This window comes from Lepidochelys kempii, chromosome 9, assembly GCF_965140265.1.
Source record: "Lepidochelys kempii isolate rLepKem1 chromosome 9, rLepKem1.hap2, whole genome shotgun sequence".
In the NCBI taxonomy this organism is placed as follows: domain Eukaryota; kingdom Metazoa; phylum Chordata; order Testudines; family Cheloniidae; genus Lepidochelys; species Lepidochelys kempii.
In genome coordinates this window covers 102,960,904-102,979,751 of record NC_133264.1, presented here as the reverse complement: position 1 = coordinate 102,979,751, position 18,848 = coordinate 102,960,904, and the positions used below count along the sequence as shown (strand labels likewise).

Genomic DNA, 18,848 nt, shown 5'->3' with positions numbered 1-18,848 from the left:
TCTGGCCTGACCCAGTCACAAAATACAGAGCAGCATGACTTTGTACAGGTGGTGAGGGAAATATGGTGAAATAAACCACGAAGTGTTTGATCAGAATAAGGTCTCTAAGCAGGCTATTGCTTGAAAAGAGACAGAAGCAGGACCATACCCTGTCATATCGTCCCAGGATTGCATTAGCTCTTTTGGGCACAGTGTCACACAGGGAGCTCAAGTTCAGCTGATTATTCCCCCCTCCATCCCCAAATCTTTATCAGGGTCACTACTTCCCATGACAGAGTCCCCTATATGGAAGTATGGCCAACATTACATCTTCCTAGATGTATACATTTACCCATATTAAAAACACATTTTGCTTGTGCACTTTTCCAAGCAATCCAGGTCGCTCTGAATCTCAGTAACCTGTCCTCTTCATTATTTATCGCTCCCCTTATTTCTGTCATCTGCAAACTTTATTAGTCATGATTTTGTGTTTTCTTCTGAGTTTTTGATAAAGGTGTTAAACAGTTTAGGTCCAAGAAACAATCCGTGTCACTCCACCTGAAACACACCCACTCAGTGATGATTCCCCATTTACAATTGAGCATCAGCTCTACAACTTGGTATTTCCTTTGGAACATATGAAATTTTACTCTGCTTGTTGCAGTATTGTCTTGAGGATGCTCCCATTCTGACCTAATTACACATTTTATGGAATCATTAATATGGAGAATCTGCTCTTTCTTGCTACTGTATGGGAATTTTCTGGTGTCTCCCCCGTCCCCACAGGCTGTTACAGGTCACTTATCAGAGTAATTTCACCCCACTGTTGAAATATTCTTTGGGGGGAGAGAGGGAAACAACACCTCTGACTCCACTAAAGACAAGAGAGTTCAACTCTCAGGAAAAATGAACCTGAGTGCTTCCAGCGCTTTCTTGACTTTCCTCATACTTTTTATACTTCCTGGATTTTGGAAAGTCTCTATCAGAGGAAAAATACAAAAGTGTGGAAAACTTAAAGGGGAAAAAAAAAAAAGGTTGTGACTTCTTGTCCACTTTCTGATGGGCCTTTTTACTTGCCCCTTTTATATGTAGTTAATGGTAGAGAGTTTCTGGGGCCACCCTGACCAAGATTATGGCTGTTCTGAGTAATCTTTCAGGTGAAGAGCAACTCCCACTTTCTATGTCATAGCTAACACTTTAGAAGCAAGGGTCTCATATATGTCAGGGTTCCCAAAGCACTGGACATTATAAAGGATAGGGAGAATCTTTAACTTACCAATTACTGTGCTCTGGGTTATCTTAGAATATCAGGGTTGGAAGGGACCTCAGGAGGTCATCTAGTCCAATACCCTGCTCAAAGCAGGACCAATCCCCAATTAAATCATCCCAGCCAGGGCTTTGTCAAGCCTGACCATAAAAACTTCTAAGGAAGGAGATTCCACCACCTCCCTAGGTAATGCATTCCAGTGTTTCACCACCCTCCTACTGAAAAAGTTTTTCCTAATATCCAACCTAAACTTCCCCCACTGTAACTTGAGACCATTATTCCTTGTCCTGTCATCCGCTACCACTGAGAATAGTCTAGATCCATCCTCTTTGGAACCACCTTTCAGGTAGTTGAAAGCAGCTATCAAAACACCCCTCATTCTTCTCTTCCGCACACTAAACAATCCCAGTTCCCTCAGCCTCTCCTTGTAAGTCATGCATTCCAGTCCCCCTAATCATCTTTGTTGCCCTCTGCTGGACTCTCTCCAATTTTTCCACATCCTTCTTGTAGTGTGGGGCCCAAAATTGGACACAGTACTCCAGATGAGGCCTCACCAATGTCGAATACAGGGGAACGATCACGTCCCTCGATCTGCTGGCAATGCCCCTACTTATACAGCCCAAAATGCCATTGGCCTTCTTGGCAACAAGGGCACACTGTTGACTCAGATCCAGCTTCTCGTCCACTGTAACACCTAGGTCCTTTTCTGCATAACTGCTGCCTAGCCATTTGGTCCCTAGTCTGTAGTGGTGCATTGGATTCTTCCATCCTAAGTGCAGGACTCTGCACTTGTCCTTGTTGAACCTCAGATTTCTTTTGGCCCAATCCTCGAATTTGTCTAGGTCCTTCTGTATCCTATCCTTACCCTCCCGCGTATCTACCACTCTTCCCAGTTTAGTGTCGTCTGCAAACTTGCTGAAGGTACAATCCACACCATCCTCCAGATCATTTATGAAGATATTGAACAAAACCGGCCCCAGGACTGACCCTTGGGGCACTCCGCTTGATACCGGCTGCCAACTAGACATGAAGCCATTGATCACTACCCGTTGAGCCCAACAATCCAGCCAACTTTCTACCCACCTTATAGTGCATTCATCCAGCCCATACTTCTTTAACTTGCTGACAAGAATACTGTGGGAAACAGTGTCAAAAACTTTGCTAAAGTCAAGGAACAACACATCCACTGCTTTCGCTTCATCCACAGAACCAGTTATCTGGTCATAGAAGGCAACTAGATTAGTCAGGCATGACTTGCCCTTGGTGAATCCATGCTGACTGTTCCTGATCACTTTCCTCTCCTTTAAGTGCTTCAGAATTGATTCCTTGAGGACCTGCTCCATGATTTTTCTGGGGACTGAGGTGAGGCTGACTGGCCTGTAGTTCCCAGGATCCTCCTTCTCTTTTTTAAAGATGAGCACTACATTAGCCTTTTTCCAGTCTTACTATCACAGTGTGGAGATTTACCTTATTTGTTCTTGTTGGCTCTTGTTTAGTAGCTAGAGTTACTACTGCTCCTGGGCTCTGCCCTTGCAACAATGCTCTTGTTGCCTACTTTTTTAAACATAGTGGGGTTTGGCTTTGAACAGAAATAACATGCAGTTAAAGTTGTTTGAGGACCTTGTCTGACAAAATTTGGCAGTCCTCATTAAAGTCCCTTCAGACAGTTTGAGCAGGGCCCCAGGCAGCCTTGGATACCTGTGAGCAGAAGAGGAGGGCTTAGTGGAAGTAGTCCCCGGCACTCAGTACAATGATATTTGTCCTACAAAGCCATCATTTTGATCAGCTCCCCTCTGTGCTCTCGAAGCACAGGAAGAGCACTATCAGCTGAAGGAAGGAAGGAAGGAAGAAGCAATGGGTAAAAAAAAGGAGAGACTGAAAGGGTTTCTGTGACTGGATGCACCCCTGTACTCACACCCTACATATCACTTTAATAATCTTTGTACAAAATATACCCTGTGAGGTATCAATTGAGAACTAATAACTTGGTGGTCACTAATAGTGAAATATGAATAGCAACATTATATGTAAGGTTATGAATTTCCACTGTATGATGTTGGTAGCACATGTTCAAACACACACAGCCCCTTTACAAGCATTGAGGGGCAAGAATGATTTTGTAACTAAAGCAGAGGACTAGGAATCAGGACTCCTACGACCCATCTCCAGTTCTGCCACAGATTTCCTGGGTGACCTCAGACAAGTCACGTAAATTCTCTGTACATCTATTCCCCATCCATAAAATGGAGTTCAGTCTTCACTGTCTCGCAGGGATGCTGCAAGGCTTAATTCATTCACTTTTTAAAGCGCTGAAATCCTCAGACAGAAGGCTCTAGAAAAGGGACCCAATATCAATTATAGGTGGAACATATACAATTAAAGTTTCTCCAAGCATTCCCATTTTATATGCTCACATTCATAAGTTTACAATTTTGTCAATTATTTTGACTAACATTTGTTGTCATTCCAAAAGCAGTTTTAAAGAAAAGTTTGAATAGAAACGGTTCAGTTTTTGAAGGGGTGGCTGTTCAGGGAAAATACAAGTTTTCTGCTAGAAAAAGGTTAGATCTACCTGAACATCACTAGCACTTCAGTGGGAGGCAGAAGAAACCTAAAGTTTATAGCAGGGACATAACTGTTCAGTCACAAATGTACCTTTAAGAGGTCTGCTCAAAATCTATTTTGATATGGCCAAGATATAAGGATTTTAAAAATACACCTTTCACACATGTGCAGAGGGCTCTTTAACAGAATAAAACTAAATTTGTCCATGTTTCATTAGCAATGAGTATTGTGCTTGTAGAAGGGTGGAATACTGTTAAGGCTGGTAAGCTGTTACAGCTGTTCAGTGCTTCTGTCCTCAGAGCTCCAGTGTTTTCAGAATTAATAGAGAGCACAGACTGCTAATTCAGTAGACCTCAATGTAGAAAGGCAACAGGCATGGTTCGGTGACAAAAGCACTAGGTCAGGTTTATCGCCCTCAAGGCACATTCATAATGACTTGCTCAACTACATTAACATGAGTGCCCCATGGCAAGGAGTGGCTCAGTCAGCAGCAGGAGTCTCTGATGTCCCCTCAGCCACACCATAAACCTTTGTGAGATACCCCAACATTTAGAAAAACAACTGAAATAAACCACCTTATGTGTTTCATGACATCTGTTTGTTACCTCCCATTATCCCCAATATCTCAGACAAAAGATCCCTATTCAGTGTTCTGTCAAACCATCTTATCTTGTACTAGATTGGGGTGTAGCTATACTAGCCTTCTAAAATATATTTACATAAATATCTAGTGCCTTGTACACTAATAACTTTGCCAAGTTCACATACCGAACAGTGAATTTGTAAGCATCTATTTTAATAGATGGCCTGGCTTTGGTTCATAACCTCTGGTTCAGGCTTTGCACCAGACCCAGTGCTCCAAGCGCTCTCTGCTATATATAAACTGAGTGGAAGGTATTACTGGAGAGACAGTCTCTCAGTATTCCATTAGATTTGTGCATCTATATAGATAAGATTCCAGGAATGTCACTGTGGGTCACTCTGAAGCCTATTATGTCTGTAGAGTCAGCATGAAGCAACAGAATCAACTACAAGTATGTTCAAAATATCACCAGGGTGAATTATTATTAGGTTTCACCATCTGTGACCATCCAGTTTAAGTTCTCAATTTTCACTTTACAAATTACACCTGTGCGGTATACAGCTACAGTAAGACATATTTATGATGTACCAAGAGTCATAAGACCATTGTTACCTCTGATATCATAACCAACCACCACCCTTACTCTACAGCTAATTTGCATAAAACTGTCTCATTGGATTTATGAGGGCAATTGCACAGATGGCTTGATCACTTGGCCCAACTGCCAGCACAACCTCCCCCAGATACAAACCACCACCAACACAATTAGTATGCACAATAAACCCAAACACATAGCCAGCCCCTCATGGCAACACACACCCTTCATTCATCATCAAAAAAAAATAAAAATCAGTACACACCCCCCACTCAGTCTTACCATAAACTTAAGTGACACACAAATTTGAGTTCAGTCATTTTTAATTTACAAATTACACTTGTGAAACAACCCAGCTTTTCAGCTGCTCGTATATAAGTAAGAAAACTGAGTTTTATTTCATTTTTTTTAAAAGGTACAGGCTTTTAAAGTATGGTCTGAATGTGTTGAAGTAGCCAGGGCTCCAAAAGAATGCTGGTTTCATTGTATTGTGTGCCCAGATTGTACAGGAAAGTGCATTTAACTTGTGGTTAGCAAATAATTGCATATGTCATTGTTTTAGAGTTTTTTTTTAAAAAAGCAAACGTGGGACATTCCATCCCAAACACTACATCAAAGGAACATTAATATTGCAAAATAAAGCATACCAAAGGCTGGAAATGCCAAATTTAATGTTGTCTGCATAATCTTAATACTGCCCTCTTATGCCCTTATGATCCAACTTTTAATTATATGAACACCTATTTTCCTCTACATGACCCAGTGTGCAGATTGGACATTGAAAGAGACAAGCCCCAGACAACTGCCGCCTTCATAACAGATTTTTGTTAGTGGCACAAGAAAGAGTTGTGGAATTCATGCTTTACAGACTCATCTTAGCCTGGGACAGATAACGTGTTGTTAAAGAGACAGGGACCTACAGACTCCACCTCATTCAGTCCAAGGGTTGCACGGCAAGCAATGCATTAAGAATATGGCCCACACACTGAACAATGAGGATACTATAAATATTAAAAAGCTGCCTTATTCATGAAGCATATCTAATCTCTTCACTGAATGAGGCAGCCTTTTAGGAAAACTACTATGTGATCATGTAATCTGAGCCCATCATAATGCATATGCACCAGAGGTGGAGTTGAAGTTGTTCAGGCACCTTAACTTTGGCTTTCTACACCATTAGAGATTCCATTTGCAACTTAATAATCTTTTAATATAGCAGGGGTGGGGAGGTGTTAATGGAATGTTTTACACTTTCTGTACATCTTCCAATGGGGGGAGGGGCGGGGAAGAGAGAGAGAATAGGGACAAAACCAAAGGGTTTACCAATATAAATTATATGGTATTCTCTGTTTCCAGTATCTTCAATTCCCTACTTACTGATATTTAAGTGCAGAAATCACTTATTGCGGGGGGGGGGGGGGGGGGGGAAATCACAGCATGTCTCCCATCTCCATGTACGCTAAGATCTGGAAATGTCAAAATAATCCACAAGAGTGCCTCATAAATAGCAAAGTCTAATTTCTTTTCTTCATTTATTTTTACTTTCTCAATAACCTTAATTATTTTCTCCTCCTTCACATCTTGTCTTATTTGACTACTCATGAGTGACATAAGAATTTTTCACTGACAAGCTGGAGTGTCTATGCCATTAATTTCTGCAGAAACTAACCTTTCATTAATAAAGGTTCTAACCACTAAAATTCTGAAGATAACCTTCCAAATGTGAACAGATGCAGAGCGCTCTTCTTTCTTCTGGGAGTTTCAGCACCTCTGATACTGCCAAGAGCTTTCCTGATATATTGGGCATATTTTATTCACTCACCAAACCTTTCATAAAGATGGAGTGTTAAGTGATGCTGCCGTACAACATGCCTTCCATCCCCAGAATATGGGACTTCAAATCCCCAAAATCAAACATTAAAAAACCAGGAAACATTCAGATGAGGTCTCCTCACATACCCTTGAGAAGTGTTATCATTACAAGATAATCAAATCAAGCTTATGAAGGCCAGGAAATACAGAGTTAACTTGATATTTCAGGAACACCTGCCCTCCCCATTAGGATACCTGCACATTCATTTTGAAGTATGAATTATTAGCCTAAACTGCAGAAATACAGCCATAGTAAATCCTCCTAATACATGACTCTCTTTTGGACAGCCCTTAGATGCCTGTCTGTACCTTAGGTGGATTTCTGGTTTTGACCTCCATATGTTAGCTGGAAATAACATTTGAGTTGAAGAGTCATAGTTAATCAAGCGTAGATTTTCAATAACCAAATCTTGTTAAGGTGATAAATGCAGCTGTTGCTTGGTAATTGGTGACATTATTTCCATCTGGACATCCCCACCGGCTTCCATGCTACTGCCAAGATATGCGAATTTACTCACTTCTTGTGGTACTTTGCCTTCTAAAGAAATGCTCGAGTTGTGAGTTGCTGAATTCTCATTATATTTGTTTTTTCATAACTATTAATCCTGTCTTGTTAGCGATGCTTCACTTAGCCCTCACTAAACCACGGAGACCACTTTAATGTATGCAACCAGACTGCTGACAACCTCAAGGTAAGACACTTGTTCACCTCTACAGACAGACAAGATTCAGCACTGAAACGAGTTATACTTGATCTCTGAAGGTATACATGCACCTCTCTTCATATCACAGCAAAAGCTCTGCCAAAATGCTCTGCCAAGATGCTCCAACTAATTCTTCCACCATTCAATAAAGTTATACCTAACTGTGAATACAGCTGTAGAGCATGCAGATGCATGCTGGAATTCAAAACTATGCCATTGTTCATGTTGTTTCACATTCTTAATCCTTCCTCATATCTACCTCTAGCAGATTCATAGGTTTTAGGATCAGAGAGTAAACTTCCCACAAAATCTTCCCCATGGAAGGTGATTATAGTTAGTTTACAATGTAAGTTGGCTCCAGGACAGGACTGCAGCAAAGGGTGGTAACATGGCTCCAGCAATAATTGAAGCATGGTCAATACTGTCCATTAATTAAAGCAGAAACACTGGTTAGTGTGCCCACATGCTCTCAGACAGCACCTCCCCAGAGCAGAGGATGACTGTGAAAGTGGGATAGCCTCTCCCTCTCCTCCAAGAGAGGACAAAAATTGGCTCATCAGTGCACCCTGCCAATCCATCTCAGAGTTAAAAAGAAGGCTGTCAGGCCCCTTTGAGCCAAAACAGGATACTAAAACTTGTGTGTGTGTTGAGGGGAGAGGGACAGCTCAAAAGAGTGCCACTGATCTAGGTGCTTATACATCATCCCTCACTGTAGTATCAGAGCACCTCAAAAACAATTAAATTTATCCTCATAGAGGTGTTGTAAGGAAGAGGTGAGGAAGTTTTATCATTTTAAAATGGGGAAAACTGGCATTCCACTTTAAATCAATCACACTGTGGATATTAACTTTAAAGCAACTACAGAATTCAGTTTTTAATAGAGATCATGCTGCAACCCTAACTATTGCGCAGTTAGTGCTGCCCATAATATAGGCTGTTCTTCTCCCCAAATGAGGCCTCACACTTCCTCTTGGCTAATACATTTAGGATATCCAATAATGTATTCATGGATTGGTTTGTGATGTTCTTGTTGATTCCCCTCCTTGAGGCATTAAGTTTGGGATATGACTTAACAGAATTAAGGGTATCTGTTCTGCTGTTGCTGCAGTAAGTAGCTTAGAGGGAGAATGACAAACCTCTGAGGAGAAAATGACAGCCTGCCAGCGCCACCAACTGTAAATATTTCCCCTAGATCAGGACTTGAAAATTTCACTTGCTAGTGACAAACGGAAGCTTTCTACTTTAACTATGGGAGGCCCAAGCCATTGTTTTCTACAAAATATACAATTTTACATAAGAAAGAGATAGGTTTTGAGGTTATAAAGATCACATGTGTCTTATCTTCATGTTACATTGTCAGAAGACTCAGGAAGGCAGACAGCACCAGGACCACAACTGCAGCCCACCACTTTACCAAGCAGCAGCATTAATGGTGTGATATACTCTGCATAACTCTGATCAGCTTCAGAGTGCTATTCAAAATTCTGCAGAGCACAGTAAGACTCTGGCTGCTTGCTAGGAAAGCTATGGACATCTGCAGGCACAACAGATACTCCCTGAGAGAAGCCAAAGTGTAAATGGGGCAGAGGTGACTGCAAATCAAAACAGTCTTCTCATGCCACTCCCAGCTGCCAAGACCTCAAAAATGGGTAGCTCTGTGAAGCCTCTCTACCCAAGAGATAGCCAGGAAAGGTGAAGACTACAGAATCCTCACCACACACAATAAGAGGAGCATCTTAAGGGAGTCATTGGGAGAACATCTGCCTTACAAAAAAATCAAAGAAGTTTCATGGGGAAGGGCAGTGGGGAAAGAGAAACATCTGTGAAGAAACATCTTATATAAAGATAACAAACCAAATGAGGGTGAGCTCCTTAGTGGAGAGGCACTGAGCACAAAGCACGAAAAGACAGAAGGGGACCAGTAGAGACGGCCAGTTCTTTAAGGTGGGCAGTTCCTTGAAAGTGAGGAAAAGAAACGCTAAATTGGCAAGGAAATTAACTCAGGCATTCGGAGAGAGGGAGGAACGAAACACACTATCCAAAATAAAACGGTGGCGCACACAAGGCCTCCTGCTTCGCGCGGGAAGGCAAGAACCGCGGAGGGTGTTCTGGGCAGCGACGCGATGCTTTGGGGAGCCGCTTCACCTGGGTCCCGTCACGGAGAAGGCGGCAGCAGGCCAGGCCAGGCCAGGCCCAGGCCCGACGGGAATCGCCACGAGCCTGCCCCGGGCCCGCCCTGAGGCGACGGCTCGAGCCCGGTACTCAGGACAGCCGGCCTCGGGCTCAGCCCCGTCGGGAGGCCCGGCCCTGCGCCCAGGGCGTGGGGAGAGGCCCGGGGGCCGTGAGGTGCCCAAGATGGACGCAGCGCGCCAGCTTCCCGCCGCGGCCTTGCCCCTGCCGGGGCCCCGCGCAGCCTCCCCGCGCGCCAGACGGGCGCGCCGCCGAGACACCGGCCCGCAGCCGCCCCCGGCGGGGCTCCGGGACAGAGGGCCAGGCTGCGGCCAGGGCGCCCCGGGGAGCTGGCTCCGCGCTCACCTCGCGTCGGCCGGTGGAGGCCGCAGTCGCCGCAGGCTCCTCTGCCGAGCGGGCCCTCAGCCGGAACGACCGGTACGAGAAGAGCAACCTCCAGGGACCCGCCCCGGGACTCGCCCCGCGCGTGCGCGCCCCTCGGCCCCCACACTGCGCATGTGCGCCTACGAGCGCGGTGTCCTCTGGGAGATCTAGTCCCTCAGGGCGAGCTAGCTCCTCCCCCGAGCGAGGCTGGGGTCGCCATGACTCCGCCCCAACCGGCCTGGGGGCCGCAAATCGGGGGCAGGCTTGGCGACCCTGGGCGCGCTGGGCACCCACAGGCGCCGCGCCTGCTCTCCCGGGCCCGGCGTTCTCCGGGGCAGCGCGATGGCTCCCCAGGGCAGCCCAGGTCCATGCAGCCTGCCCTCCCGCCCTGTGCGCTCGGCGCTGCACGCAGGGGAAGCCGGCCCAGAGGGGACATGTGACCAGAGCGGCCAGGCTGGGTCAGAGCAATGTCCGTCCAGCCCAGCGTCCTGCCTTCCGCCCGTGGCCAGTGCCAGGTGCTTCCGCAGGCGTGACCAGACCAGCGATGCAGCCCTGTCCTTGCCCTGCCTTGTGCTTTCTGCAATTCAAATGCGTCTTTCTGAGCTGGGGCAGCCAGCACTGCCCGCAGTATTCCAAGGGTGGGTGCACATGGATCTCTACGGACGTATTATGATATTTTCAGTCTTACCTAGCCCTTTCCTTTCCTTTCCTTACCTAGCCCTTTCCTTTCCTTTCCTTACCTAGCCCTTTCCTTTCCTTTCCTTACCTACCTTGTTCGCTTTTTTGGCTGCCGCTGCACATTAAGCAGATGTTTTCAGAGAACTGGCCCCAGTGACTCCAAGATCTTTTTATTTAGTTGTAACAGCTAATTTAGACCCATCATTTTATATGTATAGTTAGATCTATAATTGTTTTTTTGCACCTATAAACATTGATTTTCATCTGCCATTTTGTTGCTCAGTCACCCAGTTTAGTGAGATCTCTTTGTAGTCAGCTTTGGACTTAACTCTCTTGGACCTAGAATCCAACGTGTTAAGGGACGTGACTTGTATCTGGGTGGAGAACTTCACTTATTTATTATTTCTTAACCACGAGTGTGCTTTGTGTTGTGCATATTGCAAGTATAAAGACACCCCATGATCCAGAAAAGCTTACAGTCAAAAAGAGAAGGCAAGAGGCACTGCAGGACCCATAGGAAGAGATTCAGTACTTAGCTAGCTCCCAGTGACCACATATTTTTTACAAAGGCCAGAAGTAATTTGGGCCCAAACTTTAAAGTTTTTTCTTTAAAAAATTCTTTATATTTTTTTAAGAAAACATAATTCTGTGTTAAACTACTGCAAGAAATGAAACAATGCAGAAGATGTTTAAACTCAAACCAAGGGGTGAGGGATGGGTGAGGGAACGTAGGTAGATGAGGAAACAAAATGAACAGCATTTAACATAAAAGCATACGTCCCATCTCATAGGTTTTTGGAATTGACAGGCTGGTTCAGCCCCAAGGTCCAGGTGTCCTGTCTCCAATGGTTGCCTATGCCATGTCTTATACAGGTAAGATTAGATCAGTGGTTCTCAACCCGTAGCCCAATCAGCACACAGCTCCAGCCCATGTGACATCCTCAGGGCCATACAGGTAGTGTATATATTGTGTGAATGCAGCTCACAATGGTAAATAGGTTGAGAACCACTGGCCTAGATGATCACAATGGTCCCCTCTGCCTTGGGAATTTATGAAAAGTGAGAGGACAAGATTAAAGTCAAACAGAAGGAAAAGGGCTAGAGTGTTAAAAAAAGAAGAAGAAGAGTGACAATCCAAGAAGATAGCAGCACATTCAGTTACCAGAGGGCCATTGAACATGAGACAGAATAACTATCTCAGCAAGCTCAGAGGTTCAGGCAGGCGGTCTTGTCCTCTAGGGAAGGTTTATAGTTAGATCATGTTGAACTATTCTCTGTTCACCTCTCTTAGTAGAAATGGTGGTAATTTGGGAAGGGTGTTCCTGGAGTTCAGAGGGGAGATGTGCCAGCAGGCACTTCTTGTTCATGCTCCTGGGCTCATGCCCTCAGCAGGTTATCTGTGTCACTCCAGGTTACTACTAATAAAGTTCTTAGCTCTGTAGCTTTATTGTGCTCCTGGCTGCTCCACACCATGTGAAAGAGCCTGTTTCTCAGGTACCTTGTTTGACTCTACTTGGCCCTGGCCCCATTGTACTGAGGGGCCTTGTGGTGTGCAGGGCTAGGTCTGTGAGACTGAACAATGTGCTAATCACTAAAGCCTTGACAAAAAGGATCAAAGCCAGCACCAGTTGGAAGGGAGCCCTTCCCTGGAGGGGTGCCTGGATACAAGGCAAGCCGGGCTGAGGCAGGGAAGCCAAAGAAGCATACTTGGTGCAGAGTACGTGTTGCAGGGAGGTGCCGTAAAGAGGGAAACCAGGAATCCAAAGAATCCTTAGCCACAGTGACCCAAAAAGCAGAGTCTAACCAGGTCTGGGGAGGCTGAGGATGTACTGGAAGAAGCATGGGACAGCCAGGGGAAGGGGTGGCAGAAGCCCCCAAACATCAGGACCAGTTATACCATCAAAATCCTCCCAAATGAGGATGTTTGTCTGGTGGAGCATCCATCCCCTACTACTCCAAACCCCAGGACCAAGTGCTCCCTATCATCAGAGCTGGAGCTCAGGGCTTGTGCTAAAGTGGCTCAGTGCCTAGACTCAGTTGGGCCATCTTGTCCTTCTGGTTCTACTGAGCCAGACTGCAGCATCTATACTGTAGGGTATGCAGACTGCAGCTTCTGGGAGGGCCTCAGAGCAGGCTGGGAGTTTAATCTCAGATGTGAGCCAAGGTCAGTGGAGCTGGAAGGCATCAATAGAAACAAGGACAGCATTCTGGCTCACGGGGTATGTGCAGGTTGAGCCCCTAGAAATGCAGGCCCCTTTGGAACCACATAAATTAGAAAGACTTGAGGCCATCTCTGGTGCCTCTCTTCATGGTCCCTTCCAGTTCCTTCCTTCCCTTCCATCCCCTTTCCACAGACTGCTTCCCTGCTTCTTGTCTCTGTTCCTCTTCTCTCTCCAGCTGTAGCTTGAATGCATGCTTGTTTGTCTCAGGCTGAGTTGTGCTTGGGATGCTTCCATGCTCTGGGTCTTCCAGTGAGGTGGCAACTACAGCAACAGGTTTCTTCACAGCTCCATCATGCTGTAGCCATTCCGCTGATGTGCAGCTGCTCGTGTAGTGTCCAGTGTTTTGCTCAGAGTAGGGGTAGACTGCAAGGTGGCTAAAATGCCCATCTACACGAGCACTCCCAATGTCACTCCCAGGGCTGGACCTATTGAGTTCTCTGGCGCTTGCACCCGCCCACATCTGAAGACCCCTCCCCTAGCCCAATGGGAGGGGTCTAAACTAAACCCAGGGCTCCAGTAAAGTCAGGAGACAACAAATGATAAAACTGGACAGGAGTGAGAGTTACAGACTCAAAAGCAGGGAGCCAGAAGAGAACACTGAGCAGAGAACTCCAGTCAGCGCCCACTGCTCCTTGAAGGCATCCAGGGAGTCAACGGACACCACCCAGAGGATACAAGACCTAAGGGATGAGCGAAAATAGGCACCACAATTGCAGAGTACCTTCCTGTCCACCCACCTCTGCTTGGTAGGGTGCACAGTCACCTTGGTCAGCACCAGGAGGAGGTTGATGAGGAAGTCTTGCAACTTCATGGGGCCATGGATGGGGTGAGTGTAGATCAGGAGCTGCAGGGAAAAGTGCAGCTAGAACCAGAGGAGAAGGCTCTGGAGAAGCCAGAAAAGGGGCTGCAGCCTGGCACATTCGATGTAAATGTGCACTAGGGTCTCCCTCTCACCACAAACGGGGCAAGTGCTGGGAAGGTGGGTGAACCGTGCCAGGTACACGCCTGTGCTCATGGCTCCATGAAGGAGCTGCCAACCAATATCCCCAGCAGGTCGGGGGACATTGTGGAATACACACTGTCCCAGCGGGGCTCCTCGTCCTCCATAGGTGGCAGATAGTCCTGCCACTTGGTGTTGGGGCGCGACATGAGGGTGAGGAAGTGAAGGGTGTGGAGCACAAGTGTGTACAGCTGTTTCCTAGGCACGGTTCAGAAACAAACCAGCAGCAGGTTACACAACTGGCTTGGGTACTGCTGGGGAGGTTGGCCAGGGAAGCTTACAGCACAGGGGCCCAAGGGCAAGGTCTGGAGGGCCACGGGTGAGGGGCAAGTGGGGAGCACCCTCCTGCAGGACCGGCTCAAGAAAGGCCTGAGAGTACGGTTGCCAACCCTCTCGGATTGGCAAGGAGTCTCCTGGAATCAGCCTCGATCTCCGGTGGCTATTGAAAGCAATCTGGGAGATTTTTAATAGACCGCTAAAAGTCCAGTCAGCAGCACAGTGGGGCTAAGGCAGGCTCCCTGCCTGCCCTGGCTCCGCACGGCTCCCGCAAGTGACCAGCATGTCCCTCTGACGACTAGGTGCAGGGTAGCCGAGGGGGTCTCTGCGTGTTGCCCCCGCCCCCAAATGCCTACTCTGCAGCTCTCATTGGCCGGGTTCCCAACCAATGAGAGCTGTGGGGGCAGTGCCTGCAGGCAGGGGTAGCGCGCAGAGCCACCTGGCCAGCCCTGTGCCTAGGAGCCAGACATGCTGGCCATTTCCGGGAGCTGCCCAAGGTAAGCACCACCCACCTGGAGCCCACACCCCAACCCTGAGCCCCAGCCCTGAGCCCACACCCAAACTCCCTCCCAAAGCTCACACCCCCTCCCTCACCCCAACCCCATGCCCCAGCCCGGTGAAAGTGAGTAAGGGTGGAGGACAGCGAGTGACGGAGGGAGGGGGATGGAGTGAGTAAGAGCGGGGCCTCAAAAAAGGGGCAGGGCAGGGGCATGGCCTCGGGGAAGGGGCGGGGCAAAGGTGTTTGGGTTTGTGCAATTAGACAGTTGGCAATCCTACCTGTGAGGCAGACAGTAAGGCTGCCCTCACCTCCTAGAGTATTCCCCGGGTGGTATGAGGGGGTGGAAAGCCCCAAGCACCGGCCAAGCGCAAGGGGATTCACCCAGTCCCTTTGGTCATAGTCCAGGAAGGCTCCGATCCAGGAGGCACCTGCCAGGACCAACCTCTGGCACACCAAGGAGACGGAGAAAGGGCTCAATGGCTAGCCTGTACAGTTGGCCTGACAGTGGGCAGCCTTGACGCACCCATTGCCCAAATCTGATGGGTTTGGTCAGGGTCCAGTTGAGCTTGGACTGGACTTGGACTCCCAGGGCTAGAGCTTCAATGTGCTTCAAGAACAGGAGGAGGAGATGTGAAGAAAAGTGCTGGAAGCCAAGGCCCCTAAGCAATACCACCCAGGTACTGCCTTAGCCACTCTGCAGCACAATCTCATCAGCAACAGCTTTACTGCCAAGCATTCTCCTTCCTCACTCTGCTCACACTTACTCTGCCCCTCAGCCACACTGCTGAGAGAAAGGGGAGGCCACAGCCCACTCACCCTTCTCACCACAGACAAAGAACGTGTGAAACTGTAGGAGCAACAGCTCTGCGGCCCTGAGCAGGACCTGAGCAACAGGCTCAGGGACTGCCCCAAACTCTTCCCAGCTGGTGATGAAAAGAGCAGTGACTAACAGAAGCATCTCTTACTGAACTGGGAGCTACTGGATGGGTCCCCACTCCCCTTCCCTGCTGGGGAGAACATCCTCATGGCTTCTTCTGCTCTCTGGGGCTAGTCCCTTCCATCCAGACTCTCTTTGCCCCAGCAACTTATCCATTGATGGAGGTCTCTTCAGCACAAAGGGTAGATCTACACTGCTAAACTTTTAGAGCTAGTGCACTAGAGATAGCAGTCCAGGTGTTGCAGTTCTGGCAGAGACCTGTGGTGGCTGCCCAAGCTCAGACCAAGGGGGTTGCATGGACTTGAGACCTGCTGCCCGAGCCACAACATTCACGCTATTTTTAGCACACTAGTTCCAGACCCACTAATGCAAGGCTGTCTTCTCGGGTTGGGAGGCTTGGTCCCAGCTGCAGTGTGGACACACCCAAAGAGGGAAACCAGAGCAGGGAGCGGCACCTCATGCTGTCTGGGGGAAAGAGGGGAGAAAGAGAGGCAGAGGTGCAACTACAGACTGCTGGCAACTGGGGTCAGGCTCCCATTGGTGACCTGTTACAGTCCCTGCCCTATGCGAACACAGAGCCTGAGGCAGAACTCACTTTGTTGGCGCTGGCCCACCTCTAACGACCAGATGGCCTGTCTCTAAATGTGCTCACCAAACCTAGCTTACCCACTGAAAACAAAGGTGATGGCGGGCAGGGGAGAGGAGGGTTGGAATATGGCAGGATAAAGAAACTGAACGTCATAACTTAACCCCATCCCATGGCAGTGGTCAGTAGCCCCAACACACCCTACCCTCCTGCTGCTGGCAGAGGTGCATTTAATCACAGACTCATAGAAACGTAGGACTGAACAGGACCTCAGAAAGTCATCAATTCCAGCCTCCTTCACTGAGACATGACCAACAAAACCTAGACCATCCCTGACAGGTGTTTGACTGACCTTTTCTTAAAAACCTCCAGTGCGGGGATTCCACAGCCTCCCTTAGAGTCGTGTTCTGGAGCCTCACTGCCTTATAGTTAGAAAGATTTTCCTCATGTCTAACCTGAATCTCCCTGGCTGCAGATTAAGTCTATTACTTGTCCTACCATCGATGGCCATGGAGAACAATTGAGCACGACCCTCCCTCTGGGAGCCCTCAACGGATCTGAAGACTGTGATCAGGTCTCCTCTGAGCCTTCTTTTCTCAAGACCTAACATGCCCAGGTTTTTAACTTCTCCTCACGGGTCAGGTTTTCTAAACCTTTCATCACTTTTGTTGCTCTCCTCTGGATGCTCCAGTTTATCCACATCTTTTCTAATATGTGGCACCCAGCACTGGACATTGTATTCCAGCTGAGGCCTTAGCCATGCCAAGAAGAGTGAGAAAATACCACCTGTGTCTTACAAATGACACATGTGCCACAGGCAGAGAATAGCAGGGACTGAGGTGCACCCATGCCTCTGCAATGGCAGGGAAATGATTAAGTAATGGTGTGGAGTGTGAGTCAACTGTAAGTGTAGGCAGGACTGAACCATGTTCAGTGCCAGCTCAGAAACTTTGGTTAACTCTTGTTCCAAGTAGGGCTCAGCCATGGTTTCTGAACTACTGTTGATTGTAGTTTGGTCCTGTCTACACTTACAGTTAAACCACGATTTGCACTGGCTCAGCTGCACTTGCTGCCTCAACAGCTACATTCCCTGGTGTAGACCAAACTTTTTCCTAGAAGATTTGGAGAACAGGTCTGTGCTTCATGAACATTGGAGACTGCAGGCTGCTTCCTGCCCCATTGTACATATTCCTTTCCCCCTCTACTGCGCAGCCTTCTTAGGCAATGGGAGAGAAGGACCCTAATCCTAACCCTAACCTTTCTTGCCTATGCGTGACTTGCTTTAACAAGGTGTTTCTGTGTCTAGAGCCCCCGTTACTCATCTGCTCTTCAGATGAGTGTTGCAGGGCTGCAGCCCTCACTAATTTCCTGGGGCCCATCCAGACTTAGCTCATGCTTCATGTCTCCCTCTAATGCAGCTTTATGGTGCCCTTTGTTTCAGCTTCTGGCCTGTTTCTTGGGGCTTTTTGTGTTGCTGTTGCCACTGGTGACACACTCTCCAGGTTGAAAGGGCAAGGCAAGTCCAAACATCCACCTCTATTTTTACATCACTCTTTGTGGTGTCTCTGGGTATTCATTTTGAGGAGAGCTGGTTTTTTTCTAGTATCACTGTTCCTGTGGGAGGGATGGGGGATACCTTCTCTTGCTCAGAAGGGCGGGTGGGGGGGGAAATCAGGTATTTGACTAGTATAGACTATTCTTTTATGGGCAGGGAGCTCTGCAAGCACGGGAACCAAACTACTGTGGGAATCTCCAGAGACCTTAGTAACAGCAAAGCTCTTAGGCCCAGATTCACAAAGGTGTTTAGACCCTTAAGTTTGGGGTTTAGGCTCCACTGCAACCCAAAAAACTGCCACCAATCTCTGTAGATACCTAAACTCACTCAGCACCTACATTGTCAGGGTAAAAGTTCCTTAAGTGCCTACGTTTCTGCCTCTGGGCATGTGCACTGCTGTCTCACTCTGGGTGTCTAGTCGCCTGCCTCTACCTAAACCCCAGAGCTATCCATGAATCTGGAGAAACGAAGTGTTTACCCACTTAGCTCGGGTTTGAGGGCTGATCCAACAGGCGTGCCCAGAGGCTGCCAACTAGATTGGGTCCCATTCAAAATGGAGAAGGAGGAGTTGCTGCCACCTACCTTATAACTTGTAGTCATAGATACATCCATTTTGCGATTTGTGCCTCACCTGTCAAAAAAGTCACATCCCAGCACTGGTGGACACTAGACTTGGATACGGGATTCCAGTAGTGGTCAGATCAGTGCCAAATACCTAGGTAAAATAACCTTTCTGCTTGTACTTGAGAGTCCCCTGTTTATGCCTCCAAGATTCTCATTAACCCTTTTGGCCACAGCACTGCACAATAGCCAGCTGATTAGCCACCATGACCCCCCACCCCCACCAATATTTCTTACAGTCACTGCTTCCCATGATAGAGTCCCCCATTGTGTCAGTTTGGTCTTGAGTCTTTGTTCCTAGCTGTCTACATTTACATTTAGCTATGTTGGATGGCTTTCTGAAAGCTCTGCTCTCG

At 47.5% G+C, this 18,848-nt stretch overlaps 1 protein-coding gene across 3 annotated transcripts in view; it reads right to left on the bottom strand.

The window, feature by feature from the left end:
• LOC140916801 (rho-related GTP-binding protein RhoG-like) overlaps positions 1–10,253 on the bottom strand; it is a 35,569-nt gene extending 25,316 nt beyond the window's left edge. Inside the window, exon 1 of one of the 3 annotated variants that reach the window (XM_073358679.1) lies at positions 10,101–10,253. The gene's annotated coding sequence lies outside the window, so the exon portion shown is untranslated. Of the gene's footprint in view, positions 1–9,710; positions 10,015–10,100 lie in introns of those variants that run through there. The other 2 variants (XM_073358678.1, XM_073358681.1) reach the window with 2 other exon arrangements.
• Positions 10,254–18,848: the final 8,595 nt, after the last annotated feature.